The sequence below is a fragment of the Takifugu flavidus genome, chromosome 11 (assembly GCF_003711565.1).
Source record: "Takifugu flavidus isolate HTHZ2018 chromosome 11, ASM371156v2, whole genome shotgun sequence".
Classification (NCBI taxonomy): domain Eukaryota; kingdom Metazoa; phylum Chordata; class Actinopteri; order Tetraodontiformes; family Tetraodontidae; genus Takifugu; species Takifugu flavidus.
Genome location: NC_079530.1, coordinates 12,653,359 through 12,661,275, shown reverse-complemented (window position 1 = coordinate 12,661,275; position 7,917 = coordinate 12,653,359). Strand labels below are relative to the sequence as shown.

The 7,917-nt window shown below is 44.1% G+C and overlaps 1 long non-coding RNA gene across 1 annotated transcript; it reads right to left on the bottom strand.

Annotated features, from left to right (window-relative positions):
- Positions 1 to 1,598: 1,598 nt before the first annotated feature.
- Positions 1,599 to 3,316, bottom strand: LOC130534010 (uncharacterized). Its single transcript, XR_008952774.1, has 3 exons — positions 3,065 to 3,316; positions 2,293 to 2,475; positions 1,599 to 1,901 (listed from the first exon to the last, which is right to left on the bottom strand). It is a non-coding gene; the product is annotated as an uncharacterized LOC130534010 (long non-coding RNA).
- Positions 3,317 to 7,917: the final 4,601 nt, after the last annotated feature.

The window sequence follows — 7,917 nt, the reverse complement described above, 5'->3', positions numbered from 1 at the left end:
GTGCACTAATCAACAGTGTTTGGGTCATTAAATTGTGCATGAATCAGACTGTGAGGATGTTTAAGGTAAGGGATGGGTTCAATACGGGGGGGACATAACTGGTGGAAGATAAGGCTTGTTTGATGGTATTTTCTATAGACCGGGGCTGCAGACACATTTTGTGTTATTGATGAGGTTTTTAAGTCTGTCCATTAAAGGAGATTCAGACCTGAAGCTATGAAGCAGCAAGAATGTTCTGTCTGTGTGGATCTTTGCTCATTGCTTTGCTTTTGTCACTTTGATCAGTTTTAACAGCCTGAATTATCTTGTAAAAGACCTTTTTGCTATAGAAATGCAGAGGAGTCAACCCAGATGTGTCTCCTCCGCACAATCAACCAAAAAAAAAAAAAAAAAAAAAAAAAAAAGCCTCATCAGGCACCTGCTTCCCCGCTGTGATCCATGATCACCTGATTGACAAAATCCCTTAGAAACCACTTCAGGACGCGGAAGCCAAGAGAAAAACCCTGAGTGGACAATCATCGAGCTTCAGGACGTAATCAGCCACCAGGACAATGGCATCCAGAATCCAGATAAAAGTCCAACCTAGATCACACGTGACCACCCTTCGACCACATGTGATCACCACAGACATGCAGACATAAACACAACCTGAGCTTTGAAAACGGTTCACCAATGATAATGAACGGGTTTATTTATTTATTGCTCATTTTAGAGATTTAAGATGTCTGTCTTATTGTGGTGGGTTTGAGTCCCCTAATGAGTCCGGGAGCTGTTGTCAGGGGATGTTTGACCCTGATGTGGACTCCTGAGGCAAATTGGTCCCTGATAAAGGGTCAGAAAGCTCAAAATGACCCCAGTGGAAGGCAAACAATGAAGCAGGAGTGAATCATGGTCCCTAGTGGCTCAGTCCAAAAACAGCACAGATCCGTGTCGCAGGTCGTCAATAGTGCTGAAAACTGCTGCAAGTGCAACCTGGACATGGATCACTGGAGGAAGACCAAGATGAAGAGATCCGCTCTGATCCTGCTGAACAGCAGATCTGGACTTTCTCCATGTGGTCACAGTAAAAATAAAACAGTCCTCTAAGCATCGGCAGATACTTTAATCCCGTTATTCAGCTATTTTTGAAATCCTCAGACGACGTTAATGATGATGCATTCGGAGAAACAGAATTATTAGTGAAGGTTTACTTCATCCGCTGTCACATCCGGCTTTAATATCATTCCACGGTAAACAGAAAACAGACCCTCTTCTATGGAAATGACTACAAGAGAAACCAAGAAGATGTCAGGGAGAATATGGATCATGGATCACGTGGTTCCCCAACGGCCTGATGCAGACAAACATCAAGGCTTCAGTCAATATTGCTCACCTGTCTCGTTAGAAGAAAACATCAAATGTTTTTCTTTTCTTGTTGGTTGTTTTTAATTGTTTTCTCTGGGCGGAAAGCTGTGCAATTCATTTTTGTTGATAAAAGTGAAAGTGGATAATGATTTAATAGCCTGAACTTCAAGAGAAAAATTAAAAATAAACCAAGCGACTTCAGAATATTGGGAGTAAACGTAGTCGCCACAACTAAAACTAATGATAAAGGTCGATTTGGGAAGAATGAAAGTTGTTTTAGTTGTTAAAGATGGAGGTGAAATCACCATTTTGCCCCTGGCTCAACATTTGGAATGAAAGCACGACAAAACAAAAACACCTCTGTTGAGCTGCTTTAGTTGCTCGTCCATGAAGAGACTCTGCTGATGCATTTTAAAGGATCGTCGTGTCCTTTCGAGAGCCTGAACGTCTCCGCCGACACGGTGGTGTGGCAGCCGCGGCTCTTCAGACCCCCGAGTCGTGTTGTCTGTCAGTGGCCACATCAGCGCTGTCGCTCAAGACGAGCACCGGAGCGTGAACTGGGAAAACATGGAGATGCCAGCGTTTCCAGTCTGACAGCCAGCACATCCCCTTCAATCACAGCCCCGCTGGTCGATATTTGACTTCTTTATGACGAAATACTTGCATATTGACCCAAAACAACGTCTGCTTCTTTCAGTATGTTCGTATTTGTTAGCTTGTTTCTGGTTAGCAGCCTGTTGAAGGACATGAGGTCCAAGTGATGTTCAGGGGCCCCATAGAGACAGAGAATTTTAATCTAGCTTTGATTAGCTGTGATGCTAATGTGGGCAGCAAAGCAGATATGGCCTCAGACAAAGACAACTCGACAAATACTGGATTCCATGACAAATATTCATTTCCATCATTATTATCATAATGAATCAAAACATTTGAGTCCGTCCTCGCCACCAATTTGTCCAATAATGAGACCGTAATGGATCAGACAACCATGGCGTCAGGTGATCCCAGTTCTGTCTGCCACTGTGGTGACAAGCGGCATATTTTTACAACTAAGTGCTGCAGAACGCTGTGTTCCGTTTTCCCCACGGAAAGGGTAACTTGGCGTCCAAACTCAGTGGGCAGGTAATAAACCTGAAATCAGGAAATGCAAGGTTTCACTCATGTGCATTATAAGTACAACTTTCCAGCATTTACATACACATTGCATCATATTCAAATATCAAACATCAAATATCAGCAGCTAATGAAATCTTGAAACACATTAATAACATTCAAAGTAGCAAATCCCAAGCATTTATGCATGTCTCAAAGGCAAATCTGATATAGCCCAGCAGCATCCCAATAGCCTCTGTCTCTCCAAAGGAAATACAGCTGGACTACAGCTCCCAGAAACCACTGGGCAAACCAGGAAGTAGACATCCTTGCTACAAGCTGGTCAAACAAACATTCCAGGGCAAGGGAAAAAGCAATCTGAACAAACATTTAAAGCTTCAGAAAGACAGTCAAGCACCAAATCCATATCCATTAACAACATCACAATATCAATAATTAAGTTTAGCAGCATGGAGACAATGACAGTTCTACAAGTATACCAAACAAACCCAAGACTTATCCAGAACTTATCATTAGCTTTACCAAGTAGACCCAACAGCACAGCAGTAGCCACCATGACAGCAGATGACAAAGCCAGCAGAAAAGTAAGAAACCCAATAAAACTCACCAAGCAGCCGGACACCAGGTAAGAATGTGGACAGGTAACCAAGACAACTGAAATCTCCCGCTTCCTTTAACCAGTCAGAAGGGTCACATGGGCACAAAGTGCAGACGCTACTTAAAGTGACAGCGCTCATTAAACTAGCCTAGCTACCAAGGACGTATCGGCCTTTTAATCAATGAAACCATTTTATCCCTTAGAGAGAAATAATTAAAAAGAAGAATTAAAGAAATAATTCAGGAAAATTAAAGATGGAATAGGAGAATTCCACAAAACACAACACGCTGCATTCTGCCGATGCCGGGACCGTTTCTCAGGACCTGCATTGATATTCACGGTAGAACCTGTAGGTCCGAAAGTGCTGAAGGGTACCCGAGTCATTTTTAATAGTTTCTGCATTGTTTTACACCGTAACTATGGTTTCCGTACAAAGAGTGTCGTGGTAAAACGTGAAATTCTCGATCATCCTTGAGAATTGAGAAGGTTTAGAACATACGTATGTGGCCTTTAGGCTGGTTCCGCCCTCGCAGATCTGCCGTCCATCCATTTTACGTCCAACCTTAAAAGGCGAAACTCGTGTGATTGATCCCGTTTGTACTGGTTTAGACACAACACCATTCCTCCATCGCGCTGCCTTTATTGCTCGCACCTTCTCAATCTTCGGTCCATTACTGTTGCTGTTCTCTCCTCAGCCCGGCTAACCAGTGTGAATCTCCCTATTTGAGTATTCCGGCTCCAACGACAAACAATTTTAAGGCTCCCGTCCAGACGAAGATGAGCTCTGTGATGGGATTCCGGAAAAAAATATCCAGAGGTGCCGTCCTCGAGTGCCTTCTTCCACAAGGACGCTCGGATCTTCACACAAGCTTCATTACTGTAGGAAATCTATTATGTTGGGTGTTATAATGGCGTGCACGATACGACCCCCCCGGACGGGATTTTTCTGAACTCTGATTTAAGTTCGATGACACAATCACTTCTTTTCCATTCATCATGCTGAGGCGACCATTGCGCCCCCTCCCTCTGCTCTAATTCGCTGCCAGTTTCAATTAAGAGTCATAATTACTTTTCCCCCCCGCCTGCTGAAACGACTCCACGCTTGCTGATAAAAGATGACACTGCCAGTTGTTTCAAAGTTTCTATTAAATATGCTCCAGAGCACATCCATCATTCACATCTCAAGAAGAAAAACCTAAAAAAATTGCTTATTCTCCCCTTGGTCATGACTTTGTAGGATCATCTACATGTGTCGGTGTTATATGAGGCCGGCGGAGTGATTAAGATCCCCAGCCAAGCAGAGTAGCCGCGGATTTTATATCTTTCTGATACGGGAACTGTCAGAAGTGTTTAAGTCGTGAGCTCTTTAAGCCCGGTTCAGTGCAGATTATGCAGCGGGGAGAATCAGCAGTCTGAACCTGAACACCGTTTTCACAGCGGGACACAAACTTCATCTGCAGCGGCGAGCTTAACGACGCTTGGCGCTGAGGAGACCCTTTTGATGAATGATTAAAACTCTTGACTTGAACATGAAGATGGAAACAGCACCGAAACAGGTCGCGCGGAGGTCGTCTACCTCTCACACGCCGACCCTTCTGCAAATATAATGTGTATAATGTATATTCTAAACATGGCGCCGGTACCGACCGCCCCCGTTTCTCACGTCTTTGAGAGGGTTTGGTGAGTTGGGATGACAGCTGAGGTCTTTGATTCTTCCCAGTTTGCTTTTAATGGCTGCACAAGGCTAGCAAACACCAACCCGCAGTTATTTTGAGGAATTTGACTTTCACGTCCCCGCGGCTCTCCGACAATTAAAAGTTCTCCGACTCCACATCTGAAACAGGTTCCGTCGCGCTGAGCTTGTAGGCAGAACGTGGAGTCGGTAATGATGGCTGTGGGCTAAAGCTGCAGCTTCTTTTTCTGGGATGTCTTTGTTTTTTAAGACATTTTCAATCCACGCTGCTGTTTGTTGCTGGTTTACCCCATTTTCCCCTTAAATTTAAGGAAGAACTCTTAAGGTATTTCGCAACAATCAAATGATTGTATATTAGATCAGATTAGTTTGGATTGAATTTGATTGTTTTATATTTTAACTTGACAGTTTTATTTTGAATACCCTTTTTTGACTTTTACCTCAAAGTGCACGATAAAGAAAATCTACCTCCTCTCATTTTTCCTCATTATGCGTTGATACTTTGGGTATATTTTAGTTCCTATTCTCCAGCTATCACTAAATAAGCGTCTAACAGCCATGAAACGTGTGTTTTAATCCCAGCAGCCGATGCTACGCTACTTATGACATTTATCTGTGTGATGACAAGTAATCTTGTTTTTCTCATCACCTGTTTCAGCTGAACAGATCGAAAACGCAGCAAAAACGCAGATGTTAAAATAATCCACTGTGTGTTTATATCACGCATATTTCGATTATTGAGGGCGAGTGAATTCGGAATGGTTTTTTTTATTTTAACGTGCACATGTTTTTGAGAGTAAATGACTAAATCCCGCTGTTATCGCTGCCCGCTGACAGGTCATCGCTCAGAGAACTTTTGCACCAGATCGAGAAAACATGTCCGCTAACCTCGAGGAATTGGCTAAGTGGGTTCTGTACTACAGGGATCTATTTTGGCCAATTTCATGAAGTGGAGTGTGTCTGGGGAACAAAGCAAAGCTTTTTACACACAAACTGTCCTGTTCTGAAGTGGGGGGGGGGGACAACCAAGAGCAGGGTGACCTCTTTGGAGAGATAACAGAAAACAGTTAAATCACAATTTATTATGTCCACTCACGCTCCCACAAAATATGGACAACACAATAGACACAAAAGAAAGAGACATTTGTTAGCATTTTCCTATTCCAGCGGTAAATATATATGAATAAATATGAGGCTTTTAAGATGAAGGTGGCAGAGTATTAGCTTAGCTAACAATAGAAAAAAGGTCACATTTACAATTAATCTACATCCTGTTTCTTCGGGGGGGGACAAACAAAAAGGCCTCACAGAGATGATATTTTTTCTGTTTTAGGCAGGTCTGAACCAAACAGTACTGATAAAAAAACAACTATCTATTTATCTGTATTGGCCTGCTCATTTATAATGACCTGGTAAAACTGTTGTGTTGGTGATGTTTTGCTCTGAAAGCACCCCCCCCCCACACACACACACACACACACACACACAACACACACGCGCGGTAAAAGCATTTTTTGTACGGTACTTTTTGCGGTTATTTTCTGTACAATGGTTGGATAAAATGTTTAAAATCCCATCTCCCCCCTGTTTTCTTTTCCTTATTGATGCGGCACATAAAAAATGGCCCTCCGCCTCCAGAACTCCGCACTCCTCTTTTCTATTTCTCATCCACTTTCTTTCAGCGAGGCCTAATTACATGGAGGACAAAGTAATCGATAAAGGAGAGAGTGAACGTCCCCAACAGGCAGCTCGAGGACCCTCTTTACTCTCCTCGCTCGACCCTTTTCCCGGGTACGCCGGCGCTGCAGCCACTCGTCTTGACTTTTCTGCCGACATCAGACCCGGGCCAGCCTGTTCCCAGAGCCCAAACACAGGAAGTGCATTACATTTTACCCCTGGGGGAAGGCAGACAGACATCACTGGGGGCGGGGCGGGGCGGGGGCTGCAGCCTACGCTGGTCATTACCTCCACGCCGCCGGTGCACTCGTGTTTAAGGGGAGGCAAACTATGTTTGAGGTCACGCCGCCTCTGTCAGCGTGAAATAATGCATGAGACGCTGTGTTTACCAGCCTGACAACTGGGCCGAGGAAGCAGCCGTTCGCTGAACCTGCATCTTACCCGTGTCATCGTTTTTAGATGAAGATAGTCGAGCGGCTATAGGCAGGTTGCCTATAGACGATAGATTCATTATATTATCTTTAATGTATTGTTACCAGACCCTCTGAACACGAACACCAACGTGTCGCACACCTGTTCACGACTCCTTGCTGCCTTTTCCTTCAGTTTTTTATAAATATAATTCACTAATTAATAAAGTTTAAGCAGAGGATAATAGCATAGACGTCAGGGAGCATTGGTTGTACACTATTTTACACAATGCATTATGGGATACACTGAGTGCAATAAACATGGTACAGTGGTCCTCGATTCACATTCAGACAGCCCTACAAAACGGTGCACAGCCTAGTTAGTGCACTATGTAGGGAATAGGGAGAGAAATTGGATGAGGCAAATGTAGCCTGGCGTTGAATTCACATCCATCCATTTTCCTTACGGGGTCGCGGGGGGCTGGAACCTGCAACCGCTACGGCAGAGACATGGTCATGAATAATTTAGGAGCAATCATGCACCGGAATATGTTGTTCCTATTTCTCCTCTTAGTCAAATGGTAAAAGTTCAGACGATTGAATTCAACTTTATCCATACAGCATCTGTTACAACCCAAACTGTCTCTGGACACTACAGAAACCCAGAACCCCCCCCCCCCACCCCACCCCACCCCCAACAAGCAATGCTGGCTGAAAGACTCCAACAGGAAGAAACCTTGGGCAGGACCAGGCTCTGACGTCTGTTCTGGCCGCACAGGCGTGTAACTTCTGCCACTACAGGATGAGACGCGAGCACCAAGTCAGAGCTAATTAAAGTCAGCAAACTTGAGCGGCCTTGTCTCACTCCCATTGACCTTTATCAAAACACTGGCATTCATGCCGTGCAAATGCTGGCACACTCCGCTGAAGGCGGCGTGGAGGTAAACAAACAAAGCCTCATTAGATTGCGCCGGAGAACCTCCTATCACCTTGGCAATCTTGTGATGCTTGACAATTTCTTATTAAAACTCCGTTGGGGATTTTTTTTTAAAGTGGAGATGGGTTAATGGAAGCGTCCTTCC